The following is a 16,484-nucleotide window of genomic DNA, read 5'->3' as shown; positions in this document are numbered from 1 at the left end:
ATGAAGCTTTCTACAGCTCTCCTTCTCTTTGTCTTCCCCTAAGCAAAACTTTCTTTTTCTTACTACTGTAGCATGTCATGCCACATTGTTTATAAGCTCCAGTGTATTTTTCTGAATTTGAGGATATGGGCCTTCTGCACTTTTAATTTCAGTTTTTCTTGAATGAACAACTCTTTGGGAACATCAGATTTGCAACTTACATAAATGATGTTTTTATTAACTTTTCAAATCCATCCACTAGATGATTCCCACAGAACTTAAATTTCTGCATTAAGAATACCAATAGTTCATTTTAAAAATGTATACATGTATTAAAAGACAGGAGCCTCTTTATATATGTGTAAAACAGTTATAGGAACACATAGGCTGTATTTGAAAGACAGAAATTAATAGCACAAGCTGATTCGGTTTTCATATAGACATTTTTATCACGTTTTTAAATTATGTGTATGTGTGTACATATGTGCCACAGCATGCCTGTGGAGGTAAGAGGACAGTTTGCAGGAGTCTGCTCTCTTACTCTAACATGTGGGTCCTAGGGAATGAACGCAGGTTATAAGGCTAAGTGCCAGGCACCATTGGTCACTGAGTCAATCTCACTTGTCCAAAGAGGTTTTTTTAATCAAGTAGAAAACTTCTAGTTATTAAAATAAGTAAACAGGTATAGCAGTATAACAACAGGTATATTTGTATAACAAAATATACACTTTGTTATTTTCTGTTGGCTTTTTTCTTAAAGAATAGCCATTGCCTAGTACATTTGCTTACTATAGAAATAGGTCATGACCCTAGCATTTGAAAAATACAAGTAATAAAATACCGATATTTTCAGCTTCTAGAATGTGTCACTAATAGGTTGTCTTATCTTTCTTTTGGAATAATGTCATTTAGGAATTGAGCCAACAAAGATATTAGGATACCTTAACCAGAGCATATTAAATTTCCAACTATTTTGAAAGCCTATATTTTGATGTTCCTACTGAGTATTTAGTATGTATAAACTGTTGTAGCCAAAGAGTTTGTTTTGTTCAAAATTTATATTAATAAAACCTAGGAGAGAATAAAAAAATTAACATATTATGTAAAGTTATGAAAGTGGTATCAACCACTTGGTTGGTTGGTTGGTTATTTATTTATTTATTTATTTATTTATTTATTTTTGTTTTTGTTTTTTTGAGGCAGGGTTTCTCTGAGTATTCTTGGCTGTCCTGGACTCACTTTGTAGATCAGGCTGGCCTTGAATTCAAAGAGGCCTGCCTGCTTCTGCCTGTGAAAATGCTGGGATTACAGGCATGTGCCACCACACCCAGCTGGTATTTTTCATAGGCATTTAAAAGGGGAGAAGCTGTTTTTCTTGAAGTTCATGGTAGAGTAACATGACGTGGGCTGTATTATATTGGAGGTTATTGTACATGGTGGAAATACCAGTTAAGTTGGGTGATCAGTACTTGTACTTCACACTTAAAGATCATTTTTATTCAATATAAAGGGAGAAGTTATATATATACATATATATATATATATACACACATACATATATATATGTACACACATACTAAAGTTCTAAAAATATAAATGGGATACGGTATTTTAGTTCTGTGTTTATGAAATAAAGTATACTCAGGAGATTAATTAGAAACATGTATGTATGATAGCTCTGATAGAGCCTGATACTCCAACATGATGATATAAACCTTGAATTACTAGGTTTACTGAGAATGCAGATAATTTCTAAATTACGGAAAGTATTCACTATCAAAATAAGTGAATAAAGTCACTATTATCTATATAAATCAGTCTTTGTGGTATAGAAACATGTAATACCATTCCCTAAATATTTCAGTCATGCAATTAAAATGTGTTTATCATTGGTCCAGGTTTAATCCTTTCTTGTCTAAATAGAATGAGAGCTCAGGATAGTAATTTACATCCATGTGCCACAAAGCCTCAAGAAAATAAGCAGCAGACCATTCTCTTGTCCTTTTGAAATGCAACTTCTTCTATGGGTCAATACAGTATTTAATTACTACAGAAAATAATTTTATCTAAAAAGATGATTCAGCTTGTTATGATACTTGTCAAAGAGCCACCTGCCCTAAAAGGTAGTCTAGCATCTAGTCTCTTAAGTCACTAGAATTAGCAAAAAGGGTAACTATTTTTACATTTTCTCAGATTCCTTGACTACTGAAAAGAAGGTCATTTCAGAGCTGGAGATATGAATAAAAGAATCTTCAAGAACTCATAGAACATATTGAGGTATATTTTTTTCTCTAATTTTAAATAGACTTTAAAATTTAAGAACAGATTTATTTCACAGAAGAATTGAGAATACAGTACAGAGTTTCCATTTTATACTCAGTTTATATTACTAACATCATATGTTAGCATGGTGCCTTTTTATAATTAATGAACCATTATTATTACCTGTAGTCTATACTTTGTTCATATTTTCTTAGTTTTTAACCAGGTTATTTTTTTCTATTTTAAGCTCCCATACAGGAAACTATATAACATTTGGTTGTATGTCTCCTTGGGTTCCTCTTGGCTGTGATACTTTTTCAAGACTTTGGTTTTTGGTTTTTGTTTTTTTTTTTTTTTTGATACTATGACAGTTTTAAGAGGAATGTTGATCAGGTAGAGTGTTCCTCAGATTTTTCCTTATAGAATGGTGTTATATATTATTTCAGAGGAAGGGTTTAGAGATAAATTATTATTTGATGTTGTTTTCAAATCATATCCAGAGTTTGTACTATCCATATGGATTATCACAGCTAATATTGACCTTGATTTACCTGGCTGAGAAAATGTTTGCCATGTTTCTCTGCTACATTGCTAACCTTTTGTCTTCGTCTTGTTCTGTTTTGATCTTTGGAATGAAAGCAGTGTATATATACCACACTTAAGGAGAGGGAAGTTATGTTCCAACTAATTGGAAGGTAAATAAGTGATCTACATAAACTATTTGGAATTCTTAGTCATGGGCGATGTATCTCCCCACCCGCATTATTTTAGCATTTCTATTTATCAGTGTGGACTTACCAGTATTTAGTTTACACTCTGGTTCATAATCTAATACTACTTTATTTTGATGTTTTAGTTCTTTTAGCTATGGTCATTAGAAGTTCATTCAGTTGTTTCCTGTGTTATTTTGACAGGATCCTATCATCTTGGGACTTTTGTTTGTTGAATACTTTCGTATTTCCTGGCACTGTAAGATGTTTCAAGCTTATCATGTAGAATCCCTGACCTAGTTCTAGGATTATGTATTCCTCTGTAGGGTTGTGATTCCTTCTGTTAAAGAGTGCTACTACAAACTTAGCTTGTTGCTAGATGTGGTCATTTCTTCTAGATGAGTGGTTTTCAACTTTCCTAATGCTGTGACCCTTTAATACAGTTTCATGTTGTGGTGACCCCAATGTAAAATTATTTTCATTCCACTTAACTGTAATTTTGCTATTGTTATAAATCATTATGAAAATATCTGTGTTTTCCAGTGGCCTTATGCAACCCCTATGAAAGGGTTGTTAGACCTCCAAAGGAGTCAATGAAATTCACATTGAGAATTTCTATTTTGATTTTTCTGGCTGGAATTTAATGGTTATGTTTTATACACACATATACACACACAGAGAGAAACATTTGTAAATACTTCAACATATAGATTACAGATAACAAATACATAATCACTTGGGAATGTTTTAGACTTAAATTTAACACAAATATGATTTTGTTTCTAGGGTTACATTTATCTTGAAAATGTTTTTGTTGATTATTTTAATGCAAATGCTATTTTGGTTTCATTTATTGAGACTGGACTATGTGCCACAAATCTGTAACCATTTGAACTTAATTTTCACTATAATGAAAATCCTATAGGATGCTTATCTTGGAAATTATTGGACAAACCTTTTAGGAGAAACAACAATGATCATTTTCAAATCTCTTTTTACATACTTGTACAAAAGTCCTGAAATTGCAACCATGTTTTTGAAAGATCTGCTTTTTAAAAATTCCTCCAGTATCAGACACTTCTGGTTGCCATTTAATATGAAATGTCCAGTCTAGTACAAATACTCATGTTTCAAAGAAAGATTTGCTTGAAATATTCCTTTATGCAGTTATCAGGATCTTACCAGATAGAAGGACAGGAAACAAATAGTTAAGAGCATAGACTTCTACTTATATCCTTTGTGTAACACTGTGTACCTCAATTTTCCCCCACATATAAAGGGTAAATATTATTACCTTCCTCATGAGAGAGAATTAAATGAGGTAAAGGACTTCGCAGGTGCTTGGTATGTAGATAACAGCTAATAACTACTATTTAAATCAAAATGTCCACTTAGGCATAAAAATGAATGGTAGTTCCAAGGCATTATGTTAGTATATATATACCTGAGTTTTGTTGACTATTATTACTTAGCCGCAACAGTCAAAAAATGAGTGAATCTTAGCTGGAGATAGTAACACACATATTTTCCTTCAAGGCTAGGAAATGCTTGCCTCACCAGTCAAGGTGGTCAGCCAGGGTATTGTTTAGTGGTCATTTGCTGCTCCTGAGGTTTCTGATGGGAGGGACCAGTGTGGTGAATAGCTCCCCAGTTCTGGAACAGTCTTGATAAAATGTTGTTTCTCACATTACTGCATCAGTATTGTAATATACCATTAGACACGCTAAACTGATTCATCTTCTAACACATTTTAGGTACCACAAATCTAGAAGATATGCAAATAAGTGAAGCAAGAACAGAATTCTTAATATGTGTCTTCTAGGCAAGTAGAAGTGGTGTGGATTTGGTCTTTCTAAGTAACTTGTTGAGTATTCCTCAGTTTAAGCCAGATACTGCTTATAAGTAGTCTGACTCTGAAAAAATGAATATTGATATTTTTAGGTGAAGTCATCCTATTTTAAAATATAGTTGATCTTTCTTTTTTAACACCGTCAAGACCAAACCCAGAAGATCAGTAAGCTTATTTTAGGAAGTGAACTAAAGTTCTGACAGAGGTAGAACACCCTGAGCCATAATAGGACCAATTTCTGTGTTTACTGAGCTCAGAAAATCCTGTAGAAACAAAACACTTAGGTATCCATGTCATTTTCTAGACTGTGGGGAATTATGGTTGAGCACAACTATGGAAAAGTGTCTTCTTGTCGGGAAGAATTCTTTGGAGAGAATTAAGGCTTTGTCAGTAACAGAAACCACGGTGCCTTGTGGGGCCAGGCCATACTCCTGATTTAGGGAGATCACTATGCAACCAAAGAAACTCTCTATGATGCCACTGCTAAGCATAATTTTTGTCCCTCTAATCTTTGTTTTGCCATCAAAATTAGGAATCCCAGTCGTGTGTGGCATACAGCAATAATACTAGCATTTGGGAGGTTCAAACAGGGAAACCACTGTTGATTATGGGCCAGCTTGGGCTAAAGTACAAAACCCTGTCTTTAAAAAGAGGAGAGGGCTAGAAAGATAGCACAGTGGATGAAGCACTTGCCTCAGAAGTACGATGAGTCAAATTTGGATTTCTAGAACTATCCATATAAAAGTTACCTGTAAACCCAGCACTGAGGAGGTAGATTTATGATTTCTGGACAAGCTAGATAGCTAGACTACTGAAATGGACGAGTTTTGGGATCAGCCACAGATCCTGCCAGTACATAAAGGGAATACAATCAAGGAAGACATCTGATACAGCTTCAGGCCTCCAGGCAGGTGTGTATATGCACATACTAGACAACATGACAGGAAATAAAGGCTCAACCCTAGTGAGTCTTTTGGTTCATGTGAGCCTATGTTTTGGTTTAAGTTTTTAGTGACGAAGTAAATTACTTCAAAGTATTTTATTATCATCTAGTATTCAAGAGATTATTACATTTGAGTACTTTATGCTATTATGAAATACTATACAGTTATCCATTTCAGTGCCTGTGTAATGGAATGTGTAAGGCAGAATGGCAAGCATTATTTTTTAAGATATATTTTATTTTTATTTATTTTTTTCTAATTTAGTTTTTATTAGATACAATTTATTCACTTTGTATCCCCCTATAGGTCCCTCTCACCTCCCCTACAAATTCCACCCTCCTTCCCCCTTCTCCACCCATACCCCTCCCCCAGTACAGTGATAGGGGAGGTCTTCCTCCATTTCCTTCTGATCTAGTCTATCAGGTCACATCAGGATTGGCTGCATTGTCTTCCTCTGTGTCCTGGTAAGGCTGCTCCCTCCTTAAGGGGAGGTGATCAAAGAGCATGCCAGTCAGTTTATGTCAGTGACAGTCCCTGTTCCCATTACTATGAAACCCACTTGGGCACTGAACTGTCATGGGCTACAACTTTGTAGGGGTTCTAGGTTATCTTTATGAATGGTCCTTGGTTGGAGTATCAGTCTCAGAAAAGATCCCTGTGCCCAGATTTTTTGGTTCTGTTGCTCTCCTTGTGGAGTTCCTGTCCTCTCCAGGTCTTACTATCTCCCCCTTCTTTCATAATATTCCCTGCACTCTGCCCAAAGTTTGGCTGTGAATCTCAGCATATGCTCTGATACCCTGCAGGATAGAGTTTTTCAGAGGCCCTCTATGACAGGCTCCTGTCCTGTTCCCTGTTTTCTCCTTCTTCTTAGGTCCATCTTCTTTGCCTTTCTGAATGGGGATTTAGCATTTTAGCCAGAGTCCTCCTTCTTGCTTATCTGCTTTAGGTGTACAGATTTTAGTAGGTATTTCCTATATTACATGTCTAATATCCACTTATGAGTGAGTATATACTCTGTGTGTCACTTTGTTCTGAGGGCAGTGTTCTTTGCTTTACAGAAGCTTTTTAGTTTCATGAGGTCCCATTTATTGATTGTTGCTCTTTGAGCCTGTGCTGTTGGTGTTCTGTTCAGGAAGTTGTCTCCTGTGCCAATGAGTTCAACGCTCTTCCCGACTTTTTCTTCTAACAGGTTTATTTATCAGAGAAATGCAAATCAAAATGACCCTGAGATTTCACCTTACACCCATTAGAATGGCTAAGATCAAAAACTCAAGTGAAAACACATGCTGGAGAGGGTGTGGAGAAAGGGGATCCTTCCACCATTGCAGGTGCCAGTGAGTTCAAGGCTCTTCCATACTTTTTCTTCTAAAAGGTTTGGTGTGTCTGGTTTTATATTAAGGTCTTTGATCCACTTGGACTTTAGTTTTGTGCAGGGTGGTAAGTATGGATCTATTTGCATTTTTATACATGTAGACATCCAGTTAGACCAGCACCATTTGTTGAAGATGCTATCTTTTTTCAATTGTATGGTTTTGGTATCTTTGTCAAAGATCAGGTGCCCGTAAGTGTGTGGGTTTATTTCAGGGTCTTCTATTCGATTCCATTGATCCACCATTCTGTTTCTATGCCAGTACCATGTAGTTTTTAGAATTGTTGCTCTATAGTACTGCTTGAGATCAGGGATGGAGATACCTTCAGAAAATCTTTTATGTAGAGTATTGTTTTAGCAATTCTGGGTTTTTTGTTTCTCCACATGAAGTTGAGAATTTTTCTTTCCAGGTCTGTAAAGAATTGTGTTGGCAATTTGATGGGAATTGCATTAAATTTGTAGATTGCTTTTGGTAAGATGGCCATTTTTACCATGTAAATCCTGCCAAGCTATGAGCATAGGAGATCTTTCCTTTTTCTGATATCTTCTCCTAATTCTTCCTTCAAAGACTGGAAATTTTTTTTCATACAAGTCTTTGACTTGCTTGGTTAGGGTCACACCGAGGTAACTTTATATCCTTTGTGGCTATTGTGAAGGGTATTCTTTCCCTAATTTCTTTCTCAGCCCTTTTGTCTTTTGTTTACAGGAGGGCTACCTACTTTTTTGAGTTAATTTTGTATCCAGCCACTATGCTGAAGGTGTTTGTCAGCTGTAGGAGTTACCTGGTAGAATATTTGGGGTCACTCAGGTATACTATCATATCATCTGATAATAGTGATGATTTGACTTCTTCCTTTCCAATTTGTATCCCCTTGATCTCCTTTAATTGTCTTATTGCTCTAGCTAGGACTTCAAGAACTACATTGAAGAGATATGGAGAGAGTGGGCAGCCTTGCCTTGTCCCTGATTTCAGTGGGATTGCATTAAGTTTCTCTCAGTTTAGTTTGATGTTGGCAATAGGCTTGCTGTATATTGCCTTTTTACTGTTTATGTATGTGCCTTGTATCCCCGATCTCTCTAAGACTTTAAACATAAATAGATGTTGGATTTTGTCAAATGTTTTTCAGCATCTAAGGAGATTATCGTGTGGTTTTTTTCTTTCAGTTTGTTAATATGGTGGATCACATTGATGGATTTCCGTATATTGAACCACCCCTGCATACCTGGGATTAAACCTACTTGGTCAGAGTGGATATCTTTGATGTTTTTTTTTGGATTCTGTTTGCAAGTAATTTGTTGAGTATTTTTCCATCAATGTTCATAAGGGAGATTAGCCTGAAATTCTCTTTCTTTTTGGGTGTTTGTGAGGTTTAGGTATCAAGGTAACTGTGGCTTCATAGAATGAGTTTGGTAATGCTCCTTCTGTTTCTGTTTTGTGGAATAGTTTGAAGAGTATTGTTGTTAGCTCTTCTTTGTAGGTATGGTAGAATTCTGTGCTGAAACCATCTGTCCCTGGGCTTTTTTTTTTTTTTTTTTTTTTGGATGGGAGACTTTTGATGACAGCTTCTATTTCCTTAAGGGATATAAGACTATTGACTATTTAATTGATTTACCTGGTCTTTGGTAAGTAGAATCTATCAAGAAAATTGTCCATTTCATTTAGATCTTCAAATTTTGGGGTATTGGCTTTTGAAATAAGACCTAATGATTGTTTGGATTTCCTCAGTGTCTGTCGTTATGTGCCTCTTTTCATGTCTGATTTTGCTGATTTGGACAGTGTCTCTCTGCCTTTTAGTTAGTTTGGCTAAGGGTTTGTCTATCTTGTTGATTTTCTCAAAGAACCAGCTCTTGGTTTCATTGATTCTTTGAACTGTTTGTTTCTAATTTATTGATTTTAGCCCTGAGTTTGATTATTTCCAGCCGTCTACTCCTCTTTGGTGTGTCTGCTTTTTTTTTGCCCCCCTTAGGGCTTTTAGGTGAGCCATTAAGTTGCTTGAATGAGATGTTTTGAATTTCTTCTTGAAGGTACTTAGTGCTATGAACTTTCCTCTTAGCACAGCTTTCATTGTGTCCCATAAGTTTGGGTACATTGTACTTTCATTTTCATTGAGTTCTAGGAAGACTTTAATTCATTTCTTTATTTCTTCCCTGACCCAGCTGTCATTGAGTAGGGAGTTGTTCAGTTTCCATGTGTGTGTAGGCTTTTTTGCTATTTTTGTTGTCGTTGAGGTTCAGCTTTAGTCCATGGTGGTCAGATATGATACATAGGATTATTTCAATATTTTTGTATCTGTTGAAGCTTACTTTGCACCCAACTATATGGTCTATTTTGGAAAAGGTTCCATGAGGTGCTGAGAAGAAGGTAAATTCTTTGTTTGTTTGTTTTGTTTGTTTGTGTAAAAAGTTCTGTAGATGTCTGTTGGTTCCATTTGATTCATGACCTCTGTTAGAGTCATTGTTTGTTTAATTTCTGTTTTGTTGACCTGTCCTTTGTTGAGAGTGGGGTGTTGAAGTCTCCCACTGTTAATGTGTGGGGATCTATGGGTGGTTTCACTTTTATTAATGTTTCTTTTAGAAATGTGGGTGCTCTTGTATTTGGGGCATAGATGTTCAGAACTGTGATGTCTTCTTTATGGAGTTTTCCTTTGATGAATAGGAAGTCTTCTTCCCCATCTATTTTGGTTAATTTTGGTTGAAAATCTATTTTATTAGATATTAGAATGGATACTCCTGCTTGCTTCTTGGGTCCGTTTGCTTGGAAAACCATCTTCTAGTACTTTACTCTCGGGTAATGTCTATCCTTGTGACTTAGGTGTGCTTCTTTTTTTTAATTTTTATTTTATTTTTATTAATTACAGTTTATTCATTTTGTATCCCAGCTGTTGCCCCCTCCCCCATCCCTTGCACTCTCACCCTCCCCCTCTTCTTCTCCTATGCTCCTCCCCCAGTCCAGTGATAGGGGCGATTCTCCTCCCTTTCCATCTGACCCTAGTCTATCAGGTTACATAAGGACTGGCTTCTTGTCTTCCTCTGTGGACTGGTAAGGCTGCTCCCTGCTCAGGTGGAGGTTATCAAAGAGTCAACCCATGAGTTCATATCAGAGACAGTCCCTGTTCCTATTATTTTGGAATCATCTCTGACACTGAGCTGCCATGGGCTACTTCTGTGCTGGGTTTCTAAGTTATCTCCATGCATGGTTCTTGTTTGGAGTATCAGTCTTAGAAAAGACCCCTGTGCCCAGATTTTTTTGGTTCTGTTGCTCTCCTTGTGGAGCTCCTGATCCCTCCAGGTCTTTCTATCTCCCTTTCTTTCACAGGATTCCCTGCACTCTGCAAAAAGTTTGGCTATGAATCTCAGCATATGTTTTGATACCCTGCTGGGTAGGCTTTCAGAGGCCCTCTGTGATAGGCTCCTGTTCTGTTCCCTGTTTTCTTCTTCTTCTGATGTCCATCTTCTTTGCCTTTCTTTTTAAAAAAAATTTTGTTAATTACACTTTATTCACTTTGTATCCCCCCATAAGCCTCTCCCGCCTCCCCTCCTAATCCCACCTTCCCTCTCCCTTCTCCATGCATGCTCCTCCCCAAGTCTGCTGATAGGGGAGGTCTTCCTTTCCTTCCTTGTATGCAACATATTGTTGGATATTGTTTATATATCCATTCTGTTAGTCTGTGTCTTTTTATTGGAGAGTTGAGTCCGTTGATGTTAAGGGAGATTAATGACCAGTGGCTGTTAGATGCTTTGATTTTGCTCTTGGCTGTGGTAGTATGTTTCTGTGTTTGACTACTTTTAGTTTTGTTGTAGTGACATTATTTGTTTCCCATGTTTTTCTGAATGTAGTTCATTTTCCTAGGTTTTATTTTTCCTTCTAGTATCTTCTGTAATGCTGGATTTGTTGGTAGGTATTGTTTAAATTTGTTTTTGTCATTGAATATCCTGCTTTCTCCATCTATGATGACTGAGAGTTTTGCTGGGTATAGTAGCCTGGGCTGACATCTGTGTTCTCTTAGGGTCGGCATGATAACAATCCAGGCCCTTCTGGCTTTCATCGTCTCTGTTGAGAAGTCAGGTGTAATTCTAATGGGTTTGCCATTATATGTTACTTGGCCTTTTTCCCTTGCAGCTTTTAGTATTTTTTTCTTTGTTCTGTATACTTAGTCTTTTGATTATTATGTGGCAGGAGGATTTTCTTTTCTGGTCTAATTTATTAGGTGTTCTGTAGGCCTCTTGTATTCTTATAGGCCTCTCCTTTAAGTTGGGGGAATTTTCTTCTATGATTTTGTTGAAAATATTTTCTGGGCCTTGAATGAGGGAATCTTCTTTTCCTCGATTCCTGTTATTCTTAGGTTTTGTCTTTTCATGTTTTCTTGGATTTCTTGGATGGTCTGTGTCAGGAATTTTTTGGATTTAACATTTTCTTTATTGGATGCATTGATTTCTTCCATTGTATCTTCCATACCTGAGATTCTTTCTTCTATCTCTTATAGTCTATTGGTTATGCTTACTTCTGTAGTTTTTGTTTTCTTCCCTAAATTCTTCTTCTTCGTTTTTTCTTCCGTTTGTGTTTTCTTTAATTTTTCCAATTCTATCTTCAGGTCTTGAGTTGTATTGTTGATTTCCTTCACCTGTTTGATTCTATTTTCCTTTAGTTTCTTCAACTGCTTGTTTGAACATTTCTCTGTTTCTTTTATTTCTTTCAGTGATTTAATTATTTCCTCTCTGAAAGCCACAAACTGTTTGGCTGCATTTTCCCATGTATTTTCACGGATGGCCATAATCTGTTTGACTTTTTCTTCCTCTAATTCTTTACTTATTTTATTTGTTTCCTCTATTATCATCTTAATCAGCATAGATGTAAGGTCATCTTCTTGAATTTCAATTATGCTGGAGTATCCAGGGCTTCTTACCTCTGGATAACTTGATTCTGGAGAGGTCATATTGCTCTGCCTTTTATTTGTTGAGCTTTTACACTGACCTCTACCTATTGGGCTATTTTAGGTGTTAGATGTTATTTTCTGGTGCTTCCTGGAATCCTGGGGTGGGGGGAATCCCCTTGGCTGGAAGATGATTTTTCCTGAAGGAGGTCTCCACCGCTTTCTGCGTATCATCACTGAATGTTCTGTGTTTCTCAGGAATTGCCATTGCTCACTTGCTCAGGCATATAGACCTTAGTGGTAACTGTGGTCTTTTTTAGGCAGGGTGGCTCTCCTCTCACCCATAGAAGTCCTGGAGACAGCTGCCCTGCTGCTGGGTTTCTCGCTCTGCATTTAGTAAGCTGTTGCTGTTGTTACACTCTTTTCCAGTCACAGCCCTCTTGAAGAACCTGCTGATTCCCTAGCTGTGGGGTTTTCTCCCAACAGGGAAACTCAGTCTTTGATGCACTGGGGCCCACGGTTCTGTCTGGGATGGTGAGTTGGACATGCAGCAGGTCTCTAGGCTGGCAGCTGAGTGCTCCCCTCTGGGCGGGTAGCTGAAGGCCCCGTTCTGGCCTGGAGGCTGAAGGCCCTGCTCTGGGCCAGAGGTTGTGTGCTCCTCTCTGGGGTGGAGGTTGAGAGCCTTGCTCTGGGCCAGAGGCTGTGTGTCCTGCTCTGGTCGGGCGGCTGAGGACACCACACTGAGAGCAACAGAGGCCCTGTGCTAGGATGGCGTCTGTGCACCCGCCAGTCCCCAGGACCTTTTCCAGGGATTGACTGGGTCCTCTTTCTTGTATATATCTGCTTTAGGTGTACACATTTTCGTATGTTTATCCTATATTATATGTCTAATATCCACTTATGAGTGAATATATACCCTGTGTGTCTGTCTGCTTCTGGGATACCTCACTCAGGATGATCTTTTCTAGTTCCTACCATTTGCCTGCAGATTTCATGATTTCATTGTTTTTAATTGCTGAGCAGTATTCCATTGTGTAAATATACCACAATTTCTGTATCCATTCCTCAACTGAGGGGACATCTGGGTTGCTTCCAGCTTCTGGTTACTACAAATAAAGGTGCTACAAACATGGTTGAGCAAATGTCCTTGTTGTATACTTGAGCATATATATGGATATATGCCTAGGAGTGGTATAGCTGGATCTTGAGGAAGCACTATTCCTAATTTTCTGAGAAAGCACCAGATTGATTTCCAAAGTGTTTTATAAGTTAACATTCCCACCTGCAATGGAGGAGGGATCCCCTCTCTCCACACCCTCTCCAGCATGTGTTTTCACTTGAGTTTGTGATCTTGGCCATTCTGATGGGTGTAAGGTGAAATCTCAGGGTCATTTTGATTTACATTTCTCTGATAAAGAAATCTGTTAGAAGAAAAAGTGGGGAAGAGTGTTGAACTCATTGGTACAGGAGACAACTTCCTGAACAGAACACCAACAGCACAGGTGCTAAGATCAACAGTCAATAAATGTGACATCATGAAACTGAAAAGCTTCTGTAAAGTAAAGGACTCTGTTGTCAGAACAAAACGATAGCCTACGGATTGGGAATGGATCTTAACCAACCCTATGTGTGACAGAGGGTTAATATTGAGAATATATAAAGAACTAAAGAAGTTAAAAAACAACAAATCAAGTAATCCAATTAAAATGGGGTACAGAGCTAAACAGAGAATTCTTAATAGAGGAAGATGGAATGGTGGAGATACACTTAAAGAAATGCTGAGTGTCCTTAGTCATCAGGGCAAGCATTGTTAAGAATACATGAGATGTCCTGTGGTGGTGGCATACACCTGTAATCCCAGCACTCAGGTAGGGAGAAGCAGGTGGATCTTTGTGAGTTTGAGGCCAGCCTGGTCTACAAAGTGAGTTCAGTACAGCCAAGAAATCCTGTCTTGGAAAAAAGAAGTAAAAATTTTAAAAAGAAAAGAATACATGAGATGATGGCTGAGAAGACACTGATCTATGAATATAGCAGAACCTTGTTAGGATTCACTTTATTTTATGTTTTTTTAGCAGTAGTATTTGGTTTTCCCTAAGCCCATGTATGAGCTGTCTAGTCTCAGGTCCTTGGTCATCAGAGCAGTGTCAGGCATGGGTTCTATCTCATGGAGTAGGCCTTAAATCTAACCACACAGTGGTTGGTTAATTCCGTATCTTTTGTTCTGCTATTGTACAATTGTATTATTCAGACAGTTCAGAATTATAGAGCAGAGGGCTTGTATCTGTTTTAATGTTTACTTTTCTCTTCTGGTAGTAGGCAGAGTACATTCTTGTACCATGAACACTAGTCAGTAGGTGTGAAGGTTCTAGGTAGCACCAGCTCAACTTCCTTCGTGTATTCAATGAGTTATGTAAGTTTGTCTTCAGCAGTAGGGCCTTACCATCACTTTGTGTAGGGCAGTCAATAGCCTTGGCAATAGCCTGTGTTGTTTTGGAGAGGTGGAAGGGGTCCATGAGGCCCTTGAGGCAGAAAGGGTATAAGAGCCATTGTGGATGGAAGACACCAAGGAAACAAGGCCTTCTAGAAACAGCAGGACTGATACATGTATGAACTCATAGAGACTGTGGCAGCATGCATAGTTCTACGTTGCGTGGGGTCTCAGCATTGAGAGGGGAAGTGATCTTTACCCAGAAACTATCTTCAATTGACAGCCACTGACAAAGAAAAAATTAGTTTTCTCCAGGATAGTCTCACTGGTTATATAAACCACTTCAAGCAGAGGGTCCATGTGCAGCAATAGATGGCCAACAAAACTTAATAGTATGCTTGTCATGTTTTTGTTTTTGATTGTTGTTGCTGTTATTTTATCTTTGGTGGTGGTATACTCCTTCAGTCTTAGCAGAGGAAGAGACAGGTGGATCTCTGTGAGTTTGAAGCCAGCCTGGTCTGCAGAGCACAGTTTTCTCATACTGCTTTGTCTGGTTATTTTTGTTTTAAGCTTACAGGTCTTTTATTTATATTATGGTTTCTGATTGTGTGTTCTCCTGGGACTGCTATATGTGCAAGTTTATGTGCATCTGTATGTGTTTCTTGGCCTTTTTCTTTGGCTCTTTTTTTCCTGCCTTTTTTTAAATTGGTTTTCTAATGAGAATGATAAAGAATTGTAGATTTGGGTGTGGAGGAGTTAAAGAAAAGGAAACTGTGATCAGAAAATAGTGTTTGAAAAAAATATTTCCTTTGTTTTTTTTTTTTTTTTTTTTTTTTTTTTTTTTTTTTTTTTTTTTTGGTCTTTTGAAACAGGGTTTCTGTGTGTATCCTTGGGTGCTGGGATTACAGGTGTGCCACTGTACTCACTCAAAAAAAAAATCTATTTTCAATAAAATCAAATAAAATATAAGGAGTGAAAAAGTAAAACAAAAGATAAGGAATACGTAAATAATCTCATTACAAAAGGCATCTTCTCTAGCTCTGTACTTTGTATAACCTTTAAAATAAGCTAACTAGTTTGTACTAGAATTCTTTCCTTTACTCCTAGACTTCCATCTTTCCATATACTCGGAAATCCCGGCTTCGTTGACAAGTCAGTAAGAGTTCACTCTCTTTCTTTCCAGCCAGTGAGAGAAAGGATGTCATCTGCGAGTATGTATACGGGAATTGTTAATGATACCTACCAGGAACAGTGTAAAACCAAACTTTGGAGAAAGCAAATTTTGGATTTTAGTTATGATTTTGCCCTAATTTGCTCCGAATTCATTTTCTCATTTGCAAAGTATAGCTAATTATAGTTACTTTTCAAGGCATAGTTATTTAGTAAATGAGAGCTAGTAATAGAGATAAATTGAATGGAAAGTTTGTGCTGACAGAGTGCTGTGAACTATATGGATGGAACCTGAGCCATGGCTTTTGAAATCAATAATTGTCTTTTCTTCTTTCTTGTAATAAGATACCTATGCTGGCTTTGTATTGTAAGAATTTCTAAGTTGGGTCAAAAAAATGACTTTTTGTTTTAGCTACTACGAAATTTTAACCCTCAGAAGTTTTTTAGTATAACTTCAGTTAAGCAGTCATGAGTTGTTTTGAATATGGCAGTCCCTCAATGGTAAGAACGTTTTTACTATTTCTGTAAATACAGGCAAATTTGATTAAAATAATTCTTATTAAATTTGTTCCATTTCTCTCAATTTCACTTAAAATCTTCTGAACACTTAAGTCTCTGCTAGGCTCTGTACCTAGTCAGTTGTATACACTGAAGAGATGTACAGGTTGAATAAATTTAACCTCAAATCTGGGGACCAAAATCTTTTCTGGATTTTAATTTTTTTGTTACGTTTTGTACTTTTTGCACAGAGTTTATGTTTTGGTTGAATATTCCTGGTTGGAAAATCTGAAACCTGAAATGTTCTAATACCTGAAACTGGGTGTCTCATTGGTGCTATACTCACACAGAAACAATACACACACACACACACACACACACACACACACACACACACACACACA

General features: G+C 37.3%; 1 protein-coding gene across 4 annotated transcripts in view; it reads left to right on the top strand.

Annotated features, from left to right (window-relative positions):
* Positions 1-16,484, top strand: part of Tab3 (TGF-beta activated kinase 1 (MAP3K7) binding protein 3) — a 94,589-nt gene that overhangs the window by 22,397 nt on the left and 55,708 nt on the right. For 3 of the 4 annotated variants that reach the window (XM_055607331.1, XM_055607328.1, XM_055607329.1), the window contains exon 3: positions 2,173-2,256. The gene's annotated coding sequence lies outside the window, so the exon portion shown is untranslated. Of the gene's footprint in view, positions 1-2,172; positions 2,257-15,519; positions 15,624-16,484 lie in introns of all 4 variants that reach the window. The other variant, XM_055607330.1, reaches the window with a different exon arrangement.

Source organism: Psammomys obesus, unplaced genomic scaffold (assembly GCF_907164565.1).
Source record: "Psammomys obesus unplaced genomic scaffold, mPsaObe1.curated_primary_1811, whole genome shotgun sequence".
Lineage (NCBI taxonomy): Eukaryota > Metazoa > Chordata > Mammalia > Rodentia > Muridae > Psammomys > Psammomys obesus.
This window is presented reverse-complemented; position numbering and strand designations above follow the sequence as displayed.